Source organism: Chiloscyllium plagiosum, unplaced genomic scaffold (genome assembly GCF_037043375.1).
Source record: "Chiloscyllium plagiosum isolate Xiang-an unplaced genomic scaffold, Cpla_swu_hap1 HiC_scaffold_26, whole genome shotgun sequence".
NCBI lineage: Eukaryota > Metazoa > Chordata > Chondrichthyes > Orectolobiformes > Hemiscylliidae > Chiloscyllium > Chiloscyllium plagiosum.
In genome coordinates, this window is record NW_028270164.1 from 48,942,112 (window position 1) to 48,959,268 (window position 17,157).

General features: G+C 45.4%; 1 protein-coding gene across 8 annotated transcripts in view; it reads right to left on the bottom strand.

Moving 5' to 3' along the window:
* LOC122563303 (transcriptional enhancer factor TEF-5-like) overlaps positions 1–10,581 on the bottom strand; it is a 252,424-nt gene extending 241,843 nt beyond the window's left edge. For 5 of the 8 annotated variants that reach the window (XM_087973693.1, XM_087973692.1, XM_043717018.2 and 2 more), the window contains exons 1-2: positions 10,115–10,580; positions 9,577–9,788 (exon numbers count right to left, since the gene is read on the bottom strand). The gene's annotated coding sequence lies outside the window, so the exon portion shown is untranslated. Of the gene's footprint in view, positions 1–9,576; positions 9,789–10,114 lie in introns of all 8 variants that reach the window. The other 3 variants (XM_087973691.1, XM_087973688.1, XM_087973689.1) reach the window with 3 other exon arrangements.
* Between the last annotated feature and the right edge of the window lie 6,576 nt (positions 10,582–17,157).

Genomic DNA, 17,157 nt, shown 5'->3' on the forward strand with positions numbered 1-17,157 from the left:
GTGAGGCGAGATGTATTTAGAATGTCCACTTGGCATGGATAAGTTGGACCAAAGGGTCTGTTTCCGTGCTGTACATCTCTATGGCTCTAAGGCACGCCAAAGCCGTCATTGGGAAGACAGCGACCCATTAAGAGAAGGGAAAGTTAAATGACAGTATTACAAAGAACTTGGACACAAAGCCAACAGCCAGACATTTAACAAGTTCTTTCAACTTCAAATAACACTCTTGAGGAAAGGTTGAAGAATAGGGTTCGACGAGCCAGAGCAGCCTTGGGGGCAGGGACTGTGCAGAGCAGTTGTGCATCTGGTGCCTTTAGTTCAACCTTTTCCTTTGGATGTATAAATGAGAGCCAATCTTGTTCTGAAGCCACAGTCTCAGCCAGAGAATGTGCTGAACTCTGAGTAACCACTCTATCACTTCCTACAGCTTCCGTACTTGGACGTATTCAGGAAACAATTGAAAGCCCAAGCACCCAGATTCAAACTGCAGATTAGCTGAGATTTCTCCTGTCAACTAGTTCCTCAAATTAATATTCATATGTAGACACATTATTGAAAATTTCACCAGATGCTTATCAAAAATTTCCTTCCAGGCCAAATGCTGAATTATTATTTAGCTTAAAGCAGAGGCTTGAGAGCCAGACAAACACTTTCCTGTTTCTCCTCAGGCCTGTGACCAGCTTCCCCCTGTCTTGTATGATTTATAGTCCCACTTTTTCCCCATTCTCCTCCAGCCTGCTGGTTTATAACATTCACTCCATCGCTCTTCATACAGCTTTGAAGGGGGCAAACAGTCCGAACAGTGAGGGGCAAATGCTTAACCAGACTGAACCCTGGGATAGCAGGATTGACGTATACACAGAGACTTGATTGGTTAGGATCATAATCAGTGGAGTTTAGAAGAATTTGGGGGAAAGCACTGAAAGGAGTGGAATCACCTATAAAGTTCTAACAGGACAGAGCATTAGTGTAGGAAGGATGGTCTTAATGAACAGTGAGTCCAGAACTGGGGGTCACAGTCTATAGATACAGGTCGGCCTTTTAGGATTGATATCATCGTTGCTTCCTTAAAGTGTGGAAGCAGGCCATTCAGCCCATCAAATCCACACCAACCCTCTGAAGAGCATCCCATCCAGACCCATCCCGTTGCCCTATCCCTGTAACCCCACATTTCCCATGGCTAATCCTCCTAGCCTGCACATCCCTGGACACTATGGGCAATTTAGCATGGCCAATCCAACCAATCTGCACATCTTTGGACTGGGGGTGGAAACTGGAGCACCCGGAGGAAACCCATGCACTCACGGGGAGAATGTGCAAACTCCACACAGTCGCCTGAGGCTGGAATTGAACCCAGGTCCCTCGCACTGTGAGGCAGCAGTGCTAACCACTGCACCACCGTGCCGCCATGGGGAGAAATTTCATCACCTCGAGAGTGGTGAATAAATGGAATTGTTTGCTACAGAAAGCAGTTGAAGCCATAACATTGAATGCTTTCATGTGGCTTCAGAGGCGAAAGGGATCAAAAGGTATGGTGCAAAAAGCAGGAACAAAAGCAAGGTGGATGATTAGCCACAATCATATTGAACGATAGAACAGGTTCAAAAGGCTGAATGGCCTTCTCCTGTTCCCATTTTCTGTGAATGGACACAAACACAGCACTTTCAGAACATTACCATCGTTAAAAGATTTAGAAACGGATGTTTGAACTGGGTTTTGAAGACTGTAGCTCCCGAGGGTGAAGATTCTTTCACTACTGATGGGTGATATCATTTTACAAACAGCTTTAATGGTAATTTGAAAACTTCAAATAGTACAATTGTTAATTAATATGTCCAAAGGAAATTAAAAATTGCATGAAAGGAATTAAAGTGAGTTATCGTGTAATTAGGGTTTTAACTTCATTCCTGAACACATCATTACTGGTGGCGGTTTAAAAGAGAGCAAAGACTTTTGTTTGGTCTCTCAAATACCTGTTGGTAGGGTTAGCAGCAACAGGGTGAGGATGGGGAGGATACACTGGGTCAGACAGTCAGCTTTGCTGCTCCTTCTTTACTCTCATCAGTCAGCCTCTTCAGATGCATGACAGCTGAGGAAATACCACACTTACATTCACTCAGCCCCTTTCTGAACCTCAGCAAGTCTCAAAGCACCTTACTAACACAGGAGCACGACAAAGAAGAACAGCCAATTTGTACACAGCAAGCTTTCAAGATGGCAATCCAATAATATTCAGGAAATCTATTTTGGTGAGGTTGACACAGAACAATACTAGCGTATGGTTGGGGGAGGGGGGGGTTGGAAAGAGGTGGCGGTGGTGGTGTTATGGAAATATATCTCACGCCTCACACAACATACAACCCTCCCTCCAATTGCACCCCTCTCTTTGAACAATATCATGAGATTTTTATGGGGCAACAAGATTTTTGGCTCGATTAGATTCCCTACAGTGTGGAAACAGGCCCTTCGGCCCAACCAGTCAACACCGACCCTCTGAAGAGTACCCACCCAGACCCATTTCCCTCTGATTAATGCACCTAATACTATGGGCAATTTAGCATGGCCAATTTAGCATGGCCTTCACATCTTTGTGACTGTAGGATGAAACCGTAGCGCCCGGAGGAAGCCCACACAGACACGGGGAGAACGGTCTGTGTGGAGTCTGCACAGTCACCAGAGGCTGGGATTGAACCTGGGACCCTGGTGCTGTGAGGCAGCAGTGCTAACCACTGAGCCACCGTGCCGCCCCATCCAAAATTGGAGCACTCCCCTCAATTATAGCAAATGGGAATCAAAGAGGTGTTGGTGGGAGATGAGGAAAGCAATATTTTAAGAGTCACGTAATCCATTTCTATTTCAAGACATTAACCCTGGGCTTGGGATGTAACCAACCATTCACAGGCAATGAAGATAGTCAGAGATACCTGTGACATTTAAGCCCCAGCACACAGACCGCTCAAAAGGATGGTCAGAACTGAATCCCAATAGTGCTAATTCCTTCCTTTCCCAAGATGGTCTGTGAACTTGGATCTCCAAGGGTAGGCAAACCCAGTAGGGTGCATGCTCACCATTCATTATTAAGCATACATTTAGCTATCGGCAATGTCCATTGGCCATCACATCTCCGAGGGCAGGATAGAAAACGGACAACACTAAGAGTAGTGCAAATAGTGGCTTGGAAACAGTTTCCTGTTCTCTACTGACTGGCTTACAGATTGTAATCCCAGTGTGGACATGGGTCACAGGATCCAGGACGATTCCAGGTCTCTGCTCGGTTAGTGACTGTCAAATGGAGCAGCAGGCCAGGTACAACTTGTAAGAGTGCCCTCCTCAGCACCATGGTAGGCCCTTGACCACACAGACTGCGGCAACTCAACATGGCAGCTCCCCATCTTCTTGTAAAGGGTAACTCAGGATGGGAAATAAATGCTGGCTTATGCAGCAATGCTCACACCCCGAGCACAAATTGTAAAAGAAGAAAAAAAAAGCAGAGGTGCACAAAATTACAAAGGCCTTGGATAGAATGGACAAGGAAGATTTGCTTCCCCTAGCAGGGAGGCCAATTATTAAGGGGCTCCACTTCATGGCAATAGATAGAAGGAATAGCAGGCGCATGAAGAAAACGTTTCTCACCCACAAGGGTGACGATGTCTGCAATTCACTGTCCAGTTTGGTGGTGGAGGGAGAAATTCTCAGCTCATTTCAAAGTAACGTGGATCTGGCGCTGAGGTGCAAGGTCATGGACCCAGTGCTGGAAGGTGGGATTAGAATGGCTGGCTAGTTTTATTTTCAGCTGCACAGACATAACGGTCTCTTTCTGTGCTGTTGCTTTTCCATCGCTATTAAGTGAGGATTACAATTCACTGACACGCAGACATCAGGCAGGGTAATGAATGGATGTGATGTCTCTAGCTCGGTCTTTTCCCCCCAGCGTACACTCTGCGAGGTTGAATACAGACTTACCCTGGATGGCAAATGTCAAAGCATGCTCTACTGACCACAACGCTCACGGCACCAAACCTCAACTTCAGAAGCGATGGGAGTATATGGTATGGATTTGGAGAGGGGCCGATAGCTAGAAATCTCACCTCAAAGGCAATTGGTTGCAGCCAATTTGAAGAATTCACAAAGGAAAACATTCCGCCTTCAGTTCCATGTAAAATAAAGCAAGTGATCCAACCTGCTTTTTGATTTATTTACAAACTGAACTTGCACACACATTTCGATTTAGGGGAACTTTACTAAATAAAGAATTTCCTTATAGGAGAACCTTATGGAAACAAAGAGCTTCCTCATAGGTATAATCATCCTTTCATTTCCCAGTAAATTTCCAACAGAAAACACCCTTCATTAAATAATTACACTTAAATAATTAATCACTCCCTTTCAGACTTGATAATTCATACTCCCCCTTCCTCTTTCCATCCCCTTTGTACAGAGACAGCTGGCTTATCACAACATGGAACATAGGCCACCTTTCAGCCTCTCACCCAAGTGGGCACTGTCTCTATTGGAGACAAGTCAGAATGTGCCAGCAAGTTGGCAGATCGGAGGTCAGATACAGATGAAAAAGTGCTCCAGCCCAATTCCTATCGAGGTACTGAACCAAAAGGACTGGAACCAAAACACCTCTGAAATCCAACAGACAATTGTTCGGTGCAAAAGTCAAGATTCTGAACCCGTTAATCAAGTCTGCAAAATACTGAGCAAGCTGCAACTTCAGAAGATTGCCACACTATGTGGAATGTGCAAACGAAATGCATCTGCAAATGGTGTTTTTGATCATCGATAAATCATTGGTCTGGTGTGGAACTGTGGCTGATGGACCAGAATATTGCAGACTTGGCCCCACCCTTTGACAACATTAGAGTGAAAAAAAGTGTAGTGCTGGAAAAGAACAGCAGGTCAGGCAGCATCTGAAGAGCAAGAGAGTCGACATTTCGGGCATAACCCATTCATCAGGAATGTTGTGGGGAGTGGGGTTTGAAGTAGGTGTCCACATCGAGAGCAACGGACACAGTAGATGAGGTGTTTGGATGTGCAGGAAAATCTCTGCCAGATGTGGAAGAATCCTTTAGGGCCTTGGACGGATGGGAGGGGGAAGGGGTTTATACCTCTTGTGGTGGCAAGGGAAGGTGGAGAGTGGGTTGGTGGGGTGCGTGGACCCAACGAGGGTGTTGCAAAGGGAATGGTCTCTGCAGAACACAGAGGTGGGGAGGAAAATATATCTCTGGTGGTGGGGTCCATTTGTAGCTGGTGGAAATGGCGGAGGACGGTGCGCTGTATCCGGAGATTAGTGGGAGAGAAGGTGAGGGCCATGGCTATCTATCCTTGCTGTGGTTGGAGGGATGTGGTTCGAGGGAGGAACTGCGGAAAGTGGAGATGTGATGGAGGGCATTGTTAACCATGTGGAAGGGGAAATTACAGTCCATGAAATAGGAGGCCACCTGGGATGTTCTGGAATGGAATTGCTCCTTCAGAGAGCAGATAATGCAGAGACAGAGGAATTGGGAGGAAGGGATAGTGTTTTTACAGGAGGCAGGGTGGGAGGAGGTGTAGTCCAGGTAGCTGTGGGAGTTGGTGGTTTGAAGTAGATGTCCGTGTTGAGTTGGTCACCTGAGATGGAGAGGTTCAGGAAGGGGAGGAAGGTGCCAGAGATGGTGCAGGTCAACTTGAGGTCAGGGTGGAAGGTGTTGATGAAATTGATGAACTGCTCAACCTCCCTGTGGGAGCACAAGGGGTGCCAATACAGAGGTAAAGGTGGGGTATGGTGCCACTGTAACTGTGAAAGACTGACTGTTCCACATAACTAACAAAGAGGCAGGCATTGCTGGGGCCCATACGGGTGCCCATGGCTACCCCTTTGGTAAGAAAGAAGTGGGAGGATTTGAAGGAGAAGAAGTTGTTGATGGCGAGGACCAGTTCAGCCAATTGAATGAGTGCGTCAGTGGAGGGGTACTGCAGAGATCGGTGGGAGAGGAAGAAACAGAGGGCTTGGAGGCCTTCGCCATGGCGGGTGTACGTGTAGAGGGACTGGATGTTCGTGGTGAAGATGCAGTGGGGGCCAAGGAAGCAAAGGTCATGGAGGAGGTGGAGGGTGTGGGTGGTGTCCCGAAGTATTCGGAGAGCTCTGGACCAAGGAGGACAGGACAGCGTCAAGATCTGAGGAGATAAGCATTGGGTAGCTCCAACGGACCTCAATAGCCCTGCTAAGTCAATAACCCCACAGTCCAAGGCCATTTTCCATTTGGTGACTTCTAGTGAGATTCGCTTTTTTTTTTTTTAAGGTCAAGCATCTCATCGCCTTATCACTATTCTTGGGTTTATTTCATCTTCTCTCCTGTTCTGATCAGCATTTAGTTCAGGATGGGGGGGGTGAATTGAGACGGTTAAGGATAATCATCAAAGGAGCCAGTTCCTTTGGAGGCCTTTGGTTAACCCTGATACGTCCGGCAGGTTGTAACCATCTTGAGCGCACCCCCTGGATGTGTTGGGTGAATAAAAGTCAACAGTAATTTCTGAGAGGGAATTGGAGTAACTCAAAGCGGAAATGCATGCAGGGCTCTCAAGAAAAATGATGGCAGTGGATCCAACCAAACACCCTTTGAAAAACCAGCAGCAGACATGATGGACCCAGTGGCCTCCTGTGCTCAATACATGACACATCATCAAGATGCCAGCTTACACTCAGACTTAATGCCATCCTGAGCATCTACCATTTGGTCACTCATGAGAAACAGGCAGTCGGATTTCCTAATCTCCAAGTACTAATGCTTACCACATCCTCCAATGGGAATTGGTTTGGTCATCTGGTTTAATACTCATTGTAAAATGTTGGGCAGGTCATGTTGCATACAGTAATCCTTCAACTTCCAATTCATTACGGTACTCTATTTCCCTATTCAAAATAATTATTTTTGCAGTATCAAAGTAATCAATGGTGCCAAAGGATGAATTACAAGACAAACTTGGGAATTAAAGTGCTGTTTCTTTACAAAAAGTCTTTCAATTCCTGCCAAACAGCCATAAGTAATGATTAACTTCCAACAGGTTAACCTAGACACTAATGCAACTATCATTTTTTAACCATCAGTATGAAAATAAACAACCTCCAAGCTCAGTCTCTCTCTCTCAACATTTCCAACAATCAAAGTATTGCCATTGAGCTTTTCTCTCCTGCTACTGCACAGTTCCCTATGTGTCATTTTCCCCAGCTTCTCCCCATCTCCTTACTGTTCATATCAGCATAAATTATCAGGCTCCCCAAGCACAATATATGGAGCTCATCTTCACCTGCAATCTTCTAATCCTCTTACAATCTGTTGGCTTCTCAATCTCAAAACTTCCCATCACTGAAACATTACTTGCCTTGACTCCTCCTTACGTGATTGGAAGCAGGTCACTTGGCCAACCCACTCTGTTCCACCATTCCATTCAACTGCAGCTGATCTGTACTCAATTCCATTCGATTGATAAATCTGGAAGTTCACACTGACCATGAAACCATCTTCAATGGTTGGAAAAACCCATCTGGTTTTACCAAAGTCATTGGCGGGGCTTACACGTGACTCCAAACTGAGAGTGATGTCATTGACTCTCGACTGTCTTCTGAAACACCCGAGCAAGCTGCTCAGTTTGAGGATGGTTAGAGATAAATGTCAGAAACACTCACATCTCAAAAGAAAAAAGAAAAACTAGTCCCACAATTGCTGCATATTTCAGGGTCCCATACCTGACAGAATTCTACCAATCCTAGTCTAGAATATACCATTTAATTTCTAACGTGACGTCTTACCCTGAGCACAGAATGTCAGACTTCCATTATTCTAGGTGTGAGAAACAGGATTTGCAGATTTCACTCATCTTAATGTTGCCTTGCATTGTGGAGATTTTTCCTATTTCTTCATGGGTTGTGGACATCAGTGGCTAAAGGTAAAGGCATCAGCATCTTATCAGACCATAGGGCTGCTCTCTCATGGTGATTTAACCGGAGGATCACCACAACTAAGGAGAGGGGAAGAGTTTGAGAAGGAGACCCCTTCATTGAAACCTCAGCTGGTGTGAGAATTGTACCCATGCTGTTGGCATCATTCTGCATTGCAAACCAGTCATCCAGCCAACTGAGCTAACCAAACCCCTCCCAACAGTCCACGCTGTATAGGTCCATGTATAATGTTGTTCTAGGAGAGTCCCACAGTGTCAAACCCACAGCAGGAAAGGAACATGGTATTTGTTGGTACCTTTAAAAAGAATAAGGCAATGTTTGGATGACAGTTGATAAAATTAATTTTGAGTGAACGCCTTATGTTACCTCCCTCACTGTCAGGGTCTACCAGGGTCAAAAAGTGTGGTGCTGGAAAAGCACAGCCAGCCAGGCAGCATCCGAGGAGCAGGAGAGGTTTGAGTCAGGCATGTCCTTCGAGCTTATGCGCGAAACGTGCTCCTCGGATGCTACTTGACCTGCTGTGCTTTTCCAGCACCACACTTTTTGACCCTTGCTCCAGCATCTGCAGTCCTCCCTTTCTCCCAGGGCCTACCAGCCCTTGCATTATGAAGACGTCACACTGTGACAAAAAGGAGAGACTCACAGTCACACTCAGATCCTGCCCAGGAGTTTTGAAGCGGGTGAAGCGCTTCCCAACATACAGGAGAGGGCAAGATTCGAATCCAGAATGGTCTTGAACCTTATTCAGTTGGTGAGGGAAGATGTAGCTTTGTCATACCTTATATTGGCGTGGGGAGGGATGTTTACTTTAAATCCAACACTGTCAGCCTTGATTCAACAGAACATTGCAACAATAATTTTAAAGAGGTTGGGGGAACAGTCAGTCATTCCTGGAATATTAACACTCTCCATCGCACCTCTCATAGCAGAGATTTCCTGTGGGTCATTGATACAATCAGCTCAGGAAATTGATACAAGCAAAATCTACACGGAATTCGCACATCATTAACTGTACTACCAAGTTACAACTCACGAGATGTAGCCTTGTCACATTGTCCCGAGAGTGGATTCCCGTTTTGAAATCGCTGCTGATCAGTTGTACGGGGTCCAACCGTTTGCTGTTAGAACTGAATTTGGGGTCCACCTTCGGGCAACGTGCAGGTGCTATATCAACGCAGCCCCTTTCCCCAATATCTCCTCTGTACCGCCGACTGACCGGGAGGTTGGGGGTGGAGGGGTGTCAGAAAATAACTTCAAGAGTGGATTAACACAACGAAGATGTTTTCCACCGCCATCAGCTGACAACCCCAACACCCCGCCATGAAAAATCCAAGTACTGGGGCACCAAGGGGTGGGGAGAGAATCAAATAGGAAAGTGGAATACTGTGGCGTTTTCGGATTCCTTAGAACTGAGTAGCCGTTCTCACATTATCGCCTGCCCTTCCCGCAGTTGTCACGCCGATGGACTCAAAACAAACAAACTTGTCACTTTATATAAAAATAACTCAAAAGTTGTTCAAGTACAAATCACTGAAGTGGTCTGTGGGTAACAAATGTAAGGGAACGCCGGGGGTTCACTTAAAAGTAAAATACAATCAGAGACAATAAGGCTCCGTGTAATTTTCACTTACCCTGATAAAGCCTTCCCCCTTCCCAAAATTAAACCTTGGGATATCCTCCAGTTAACCTCCGGATCAACACAACGCTGGGGTGGGCTGGTATATTTTGGTTCCTTTCCGCAGGTACAAAAAAAAACCAATCGTCAGCTTCGCAACAGCACCGCCAACAAAAATGTTTCTGAAGGGCAGGAACAAACGTTGAAAAACTTTCCGCCGCTCTCTCTCTGTGTGTGAGAGAGAGAGAAACACGACATTGTAACTCATCAAAACTCAAGTCCAACGCAAAAAAAACTGACAAAAAAAAATCCCCCAAACAAACAAGCCAACAAACACATCTACACATGAATCATTTTTTTCCCCCTTTCTTCAACACCCCCCTCGTTTTTTTTTCTTTCCTGCGGAAGTTCGTCTTTTAAAAAAATGTAAAATATGACAAAGATTTATTCAGACCTCTCTCTCTCTCACACACACACACACACTCCCTGTACCGGAGTGAACAGCACAGATTCCGCGGTGAAATTGACCCAAATGAAATTGACAAAAGACTCACCTCTTAGAAAGTGTCCGTGTTACATAAACGGAGTTGGTTTGGGGGGGGGGGGGGAGATATAGAGCTGAAAAGTTTTCCCCCACTTCTTAAAAATCGCTTCGTTTGTTTTCTTTAAAATCAACCAAAAACTCGTCTCGAGGTGATTTTTTTTTAAACAAATATTTCCCGAAGTTGACAGCGGAGGTGGAATTTCAACAATGAGATTTGGTATGAAATCGATCTCGCTCCAGAAGAACACAAGAGGAGGAGCTTACGCCACTTTTGTGCCGAGGTGGAGGGAGGGAGGGGGTAGAGGATCGTTCGGGATCCAGTAAAGTTCGCCTGCTCTCCGGGCAAGTTCCAAATGTTCGTCTCCTTCCTGTCACTTACTCTGTGTTTTGTGTTTGTTGGGAATTCTGATCAGTGCCTTGTGTTAGGGAAGGAGGTGGTTTGAGGAACAGGACCAGAAGCAACAGTCATGCCCCTAACTCCTGCTCTACTTTCTCTACAGGTCCTCCATTTGTAGGCGATCCCTGAACTTGGGAAAAGATTGGTCCTGACCACTCCCACATCTTAAAGTGGCACTACCATTAGCTCCTGACGTCAGCTTTTTTGGAAAGTTTTCTCTCAGCTCCATGGGATTGGTGGGAAGAGCTTTGCGTAAAACCCAGGAGACACACACAGCCTCCTGAAAAAGGCGCCATCTAAGGAGCGGGAGACCCTGACAACTATTAGCAATTCAATTGCTGCTGTGCTGAAGCCAAGGACGGTGCCTCGTAGAGGGAACCACATTCTTATTTCCTCTCAGAGTCATTGATCAGGCATTTTTTTTAAATGTAGGGCTTTGTTTTGCTTTAAGAATAATTCGATCCTTCCCACCCCACGCACTTCTATCCAAATTACTGCCTGCAAAATTCTTAGTTTTATAAAATATGACTGCAATTAAAATGTCTTTCATGTAAGTGGATGGGCTCAAGGTGATTGATAAAAGTGTAATCCGGGAAAAGGCCAACTGATTAGCAGCCTAGTCAAAACAGAGACGTTTAATGTGCCTTGTTTTGTGGGATATGGATGTTGATAGAGCCACTATTTGCTGACCCATTGTTCCACTGTTTACAAATCATTTCCAAGTGGGACTGTAGGTTGGTGATGTTTCTGGAGGGAATTCATAAACCGGAGGGCTTTTTGCACCAACCAGTGAGTTTCATGGTCATCATTATTCCATGATTTGGAGATGCCGGTGTTGGACTGGGGTGTACAAAGTTAAAAATCACACAACACCAGGTTATAGTCCAACAGGTTTAATTGGAAGCACTGGCTGTCAGCAGGTGGTTGTCTGATGAAGGAGCAGTTCTCCGAAAGCTAGTGCTTCCAATTAAACCTGTTGGGCTATAACCTGGTCATAGAGTCATAGAGATGTACAGCATGGAAACAGACACTTCGGTCCAACCTGTCCCACCTGCCAGCACCTGGCCCATATCCCTCTAAACCCTTCCTATTCATATACCCATCCAAATGCCTCTTAAATGTTGCAATTGTACCAGCCTCCACCACATCCTCTGGCAGCTCATTCCATACACGTACTACCCTCTGTGTGAAAACGTTGCCCCTTAGGTCTCCTTTATATCTTTCCCCTCTCACCCGAAACCTATGCCCTCTAGTTCTGGACTCCCCGACCCCAGGGAAAAGACGTTGCCTATTTACCCTATCCATGCCCCCCATAATTTTGTAAACATCTATGAGGTCATTGTGTGATTTTTAACATCATTATTCCAAAGCAACTCACCTTATTGATTGAATTTAAATGTCATCACTTATCATTGGGACCCACAGACATTACCTGGGTATGAGCCTAGCTCTCCAGATTACTGGTCCAGAAGCGTCACCACTTCCCCCCACTCCCTCATCCCCTCAGGGTTTTTTTTAGGAGGGAATCCCTTTTCACTTAGGGGTAAAAAAGAGAACAGTTTTATTTCTATCGTAGATTTGCAATCTCAGAATGTTCCCGAAGTACTAAGAAACAAGCAAATATCAAAACAGAAAATGCTGGAGAAAATTAGCAGGTCAGGCAGCATCAATTGTGAGAGAGAGAAAGAAACAAACACAGTTAATGTCGCAAGTCATAAATTCCCTACAGTGTGAAAAAGAGGCTATTTGGTCCATCAAGTCTGCACTGACCCTCTGAAAAAGATCTCATCCAAACCCTGTCCCCTACCCTTTCCCCACATTGCCTGACATCCCTAGACATTTTTAGCACTGCCAATCCATCTACCTTGCACATCTTTGGACTGTGGCAGAGAATTGGAGCACCCCGAGGAGCCACACAGACACAGGGAGCATGTGCAAACTCCACACATGGGCTGGAATCCAACCTGGGTCCCTGGCGTTATGAGGGAGTAGTGCTAACCACTGAGCTACTGTGCCACTCCAAGTCCAGGTTGACTTATTTGGAACTGAAGCAATGCTGCATGTTAAGCACTGTCTGGGATGACATATGAGTGGTTACAGATGAGCGACAGTGGAAATGTGGGGATGGTGCGTGACTGACCATGGTATGGGTAGCATACCATGTCAGCAGGTCTCCAGGTAGCAATATATTGGAGCAGCAGCAGGTGGAGCTCAGGACCCCCGCTTTGGCTTGGTCCCACTTGCTGCCCAGGAAGATGGTGGCCTGAGGAAGTGCACAATCTGCTAACCCCTGATTTCACGGGACCCTCTTCTTGGCCAGCTCACTGCCTCCAATGTCCTTCCAAACAATCAATCTCCAAGAGCTCATGTCTGTCAATGGCTGTCTCACAGCTCTTACTGTCTATGGCTGGCCGCACATAGGGGTGTCCAAAACTAGATGGCATAGGTTTCCGGTGTGAGGGCAAAGGGACCCGAGGGACAATGTTTTCACACAGAGGCTAGTGCGTGTATGGACAAGCTGCAAGTGGAAGTGGTAGGAGCAGGTACAATTACAGCATTTAAAAGACATTTGGGTGGGTACATGAATAGGAAGGGTTTAGAGGGAATTGGGCCAAAAGCAGGCAAATGAAACTAGTTCAGTTAAGGGATCCTGGTTGGCATGGACAGTTGGACCAAAGAGCCTGCTTCCATGCTGTATCACTCTATAACTCCTCGTATCTTATTTGTATAACACTATTATGCTATCTCTTTATAATAGAGGTATATACACCCAGAAAGTCATGACACAGTCGCTAGTTCACTGTACAGAGGTCTTTGGATATCAGTCAATCACCTGTCTGATGACTGTTATCAATCCAACACAGACATCACTGTCTTAGTAATGAGTGGATGTTGATAGAATTTGCCAACTCTGGAAGCATTCAGTTGGCACAGTGGTTAGTACTGCTGCCTCACAGCAGTAGGGCCTTGGGTTTGATGCCACCCTTGGGTGATTGTCCATGTGGAGTTTGTATGTTCTCCCTGTGCCTGCGTGGGTTTCTGTTGGATGGTCCAGTTTCCTCCCACAGTCCAAAGATGTGTAGTGTAGGTGTGTTAGCTATGGTTAATGCAGGGATAGGATGGGTTTGAGTGAGCTGCCTTCGGAGGGTCAGTACGGACTTGATGGGCTAAATAGCCTCTTTTTGCACTGTTGGGATTCTATTGTTGAAAGGTGTCCAATGAGTACACAGGATGATCCCAGAAAGTGTTGTGTGACAATGGCCAATACTCAGAGGGGTGGAGAATGGAGGGTGCTGCGGGGCCAGGATAACCAAGACCATAAGGGACTTTGAGCCTGAGGATGAGAATTTTCAAAGGAGCGTTGTGAGCCACTGAAGGTCAGTGAGGTGAGGGGTGAATGGGACTTGATGCGTGTTAGGATTTGTGCATAGGAATCTGCAGTACAGTGCCTTAGCTGGCCCAGTCGCTCAAACCTTTTTGCCCGTCTGCCATTTTTCAGCAGTAAGCCAAGGACCTATTGTGTTGGCAGACTTTTGGTAATGAGGGCTATCAGAATCAAAGCCATTCTTGTCCTTCACTGACACACAAAAGGTTTCAACACGAATCCTCACACAGGTCAGGTACTAGAATATCAGATAACCTGATACATGATAGCAATTGTACCACAGCAATTGAGGTCAGTTAACATCAATAGATCTCAGGGGGAAATATGGGTTGTTGTAGCCTGTCTGAGATAGTGCTAGACTAGACAGAGCCTTTACTACCTTCAAAGAACCAGCTTCCTCAGTTACAAACACTCAGAATAGAAAACCCAGAATCCCAAGAAAAGAATCAGAATTCTTTTCAAGCTGAAAGAACCTGCATTTATATCGCAGCTTTCACAACTTAGCAATATTCAATGGATTTAACAGGCAATGAAGTTGTGTTGTAATGTGGAAAAGTGGTCACATGTTTGCACATACAAATAGCAACAGCAACAACACACACTAATATAGCTCCCTTAAAGGAATAAAACATCTCAAGGTGCTTCTTAGGAGCACAAATAGCCTCGCACTTGATTGAGGAAGAATACTTGCGAGGACACTAAGCAAACTCCCCTGTCCTTTGAGTAGTGTTGTGGTACATTTTAAATGCAGCTGGGTGAATGGACAGAATCTTGGTTTAAATCCATATCCAAGAAAAAGGACGTCTGACAGTGCTGCACTCCTTTTGAACTACACTCAACTGTAAACTTAGATTGCACCTCAAATCACCAGGCAATGCAATTGAACAGCCAATGTACAGCCAAGCTTAAAGCATACAGTGTGAAGGATTCCAACTGGACTTTCTTGTAGCAATACTTGCTAAATATGTACAACAAGTCTGCCAACTGAGCCATCCTATAATTAATCTTCAAATCAATAGAATCCAAGTCCTGCCTCCCAGTCCTGGTGTGAATTTGTTAAGCTGGTCTAAGAAAATACAGAACCACAACTATAGACAAAGACCATTTAGCCCAACTAATGTCAATGGTTCCCCACCATGAGCGTAAAATGTATCCAAACCAGATCAGATGGGGTGGAAGGGCCTTTTTCTTTTATTCACTCACAGGATGTGGGCATTGCTAGCTGGGCCAGCATTTATTGCCCGTCCTTAGTTGCCCTTAAGACAGTGCTGGTGAATTTCCATTCTGACCTGCCGCAGTCCATCTGCTGCAGGTAGACCCACTACACCATTAGGGAGAGAATTCCAGGATTTTGTCCCAGCAATACCAAAAGAATGGTGATGTATTTCCGAGTCAGGATGCTAAGTGTTTTGGAGGGGAACTTGCAGGTTGTCCAACTAGATGTAGTGCTACAAAATTAAAAGCTATCATTACCCCAGTGGCAAGACAAGAGCATACGTCCATACCTGGATGAACACAGTGAGAGCCCATTGCTTTAATGATTTTGGCATCTTGTCACAACTAGTGAAAGTGTCCCATATGAGTGTGTTTTTTTTTCGCAACCCACATAGTGGAAGCCTAAAAAATGTATAAACAAACAGACATATGAACATAAGAAAGAGGAATAGAAGAAGCCATTTGGCCCCTCCAGGTAGCTCTGCCAGTTAGGAAGCTCTTGGCCGATCTGTTGGTATTTTGCATTCCACGTTCCTATCCCTGCCCCTCACCCCCACCTCCCCTCCCAGGGTAACTCTGGATTCCCTGCCTAACGAGAATCTATCCATCTCTGTCTTAAAAGTATTCAATGGCCCCACCACCACCTTCTGAAGCAGACAGTTCCAAAGTCACACAACCTTCTGAGCGAGAAAATTCCTCCTAATCTCTGTCCCGAAAAGCCATTCCCTAACTTTAAAACTGTGCTGCCTAGTTTCTGGACCGACCCTGCAAGAGGAAACATGCTTTCACATCCACCTCACCATTCAAGGCCTTATACACTCCAGTCATGTTCACCCCTCACTTTCATAAACTCCAGTGCAAACAAACCCAATCTGTCCAAACGCTCTTCAAAAAGTAAACTGCTCGAGTAAATCTTTGCTGTACCACCTCCAATGAATTCACAGTCTAAGTGTTAATTAGTAAACTAGTAAATTGAACTGGGGAGAGGGAGGAAGGAGCACTATTCTTAATCCTAAATTAATTGCTTAACCTTTATGATTTTGTCCCTGAGAAATACTTCAATATACCTTGGCACCAGATTGCCAACTTACTCAAAATGGCAGGCAGAGAGTGAGGCTGTGAGAATCCCCCTTCAACTAAGGCTCCTGCCCATGAAAGCAACTTTGTCCAGGAGCTTTATCTGATAGTATAGAGAGGCAGGTAGAGTTATTGATTGGCTAAAGTCTTTACTGATTGACAGTGAAGCAGTCAGAGCAGATTTCTTCACCCAGAGAGTGGAAATCTCCACTAAAGAAAGCGGTTGAGACCAAGACATTGAAAGTTTTCAAGAAGTTGTTGGTTCTTATGGCTAAAGGGGTCAAAGGCTATGGGGCAAAAACGGATACAGGGTACTGAGCTGGACGGTCAGACATGATTATATTGAATACTGGAGCAATCACGATGGGCTGAATGGCTACTTCTGTTTTCTATATTGCTAAACTGTTCCCACATACCTGTCAGGCAGGGAGGAAAGGGCCGTGTGAGCTGTGGTTTAATAAGGAATTGGAATCCCTTGTTAAATGGAAGAGGGCGGCCTATGTAAAGATGAGGCGTGAAGGTTCAATTGGGGCGATTGAGAGTTATAAGGTAACCAGGAAGGATCTGAAGAGAGACCTAAGAGCAGCAAGGAGGGGACATGAAAAGTCCTTAGTTGGTAGGATTAGGGAAAACCCTAAGGCTTTCTATAGGTATGTCAGGAATAAAAGAATGACTAGGGTAGGAATAGGTCCAGTCAAGGATAGTAGTGGGGAGTTGTGTGTGGAGGCTGAGGAGATTGGGGAGACACTGAATGAATACTTTTCATCAGTATTCACTGATGAAACAGGACATTGTTGCCGATGTGAATACTGAGTCACAATTAATTAGAACGGACGGCTTTGAGGTATGTAGGGAAGAGGTGTTGGAAATTCTGGAAAGGGTGAAAATAGATAAGTCCCCTGGGCCTGATGGCATTTATCCTAGGATTCTTTGGGAAGCAAGAGAGGAGATTGCAGAGCCATTGGACTTGATTTTTATG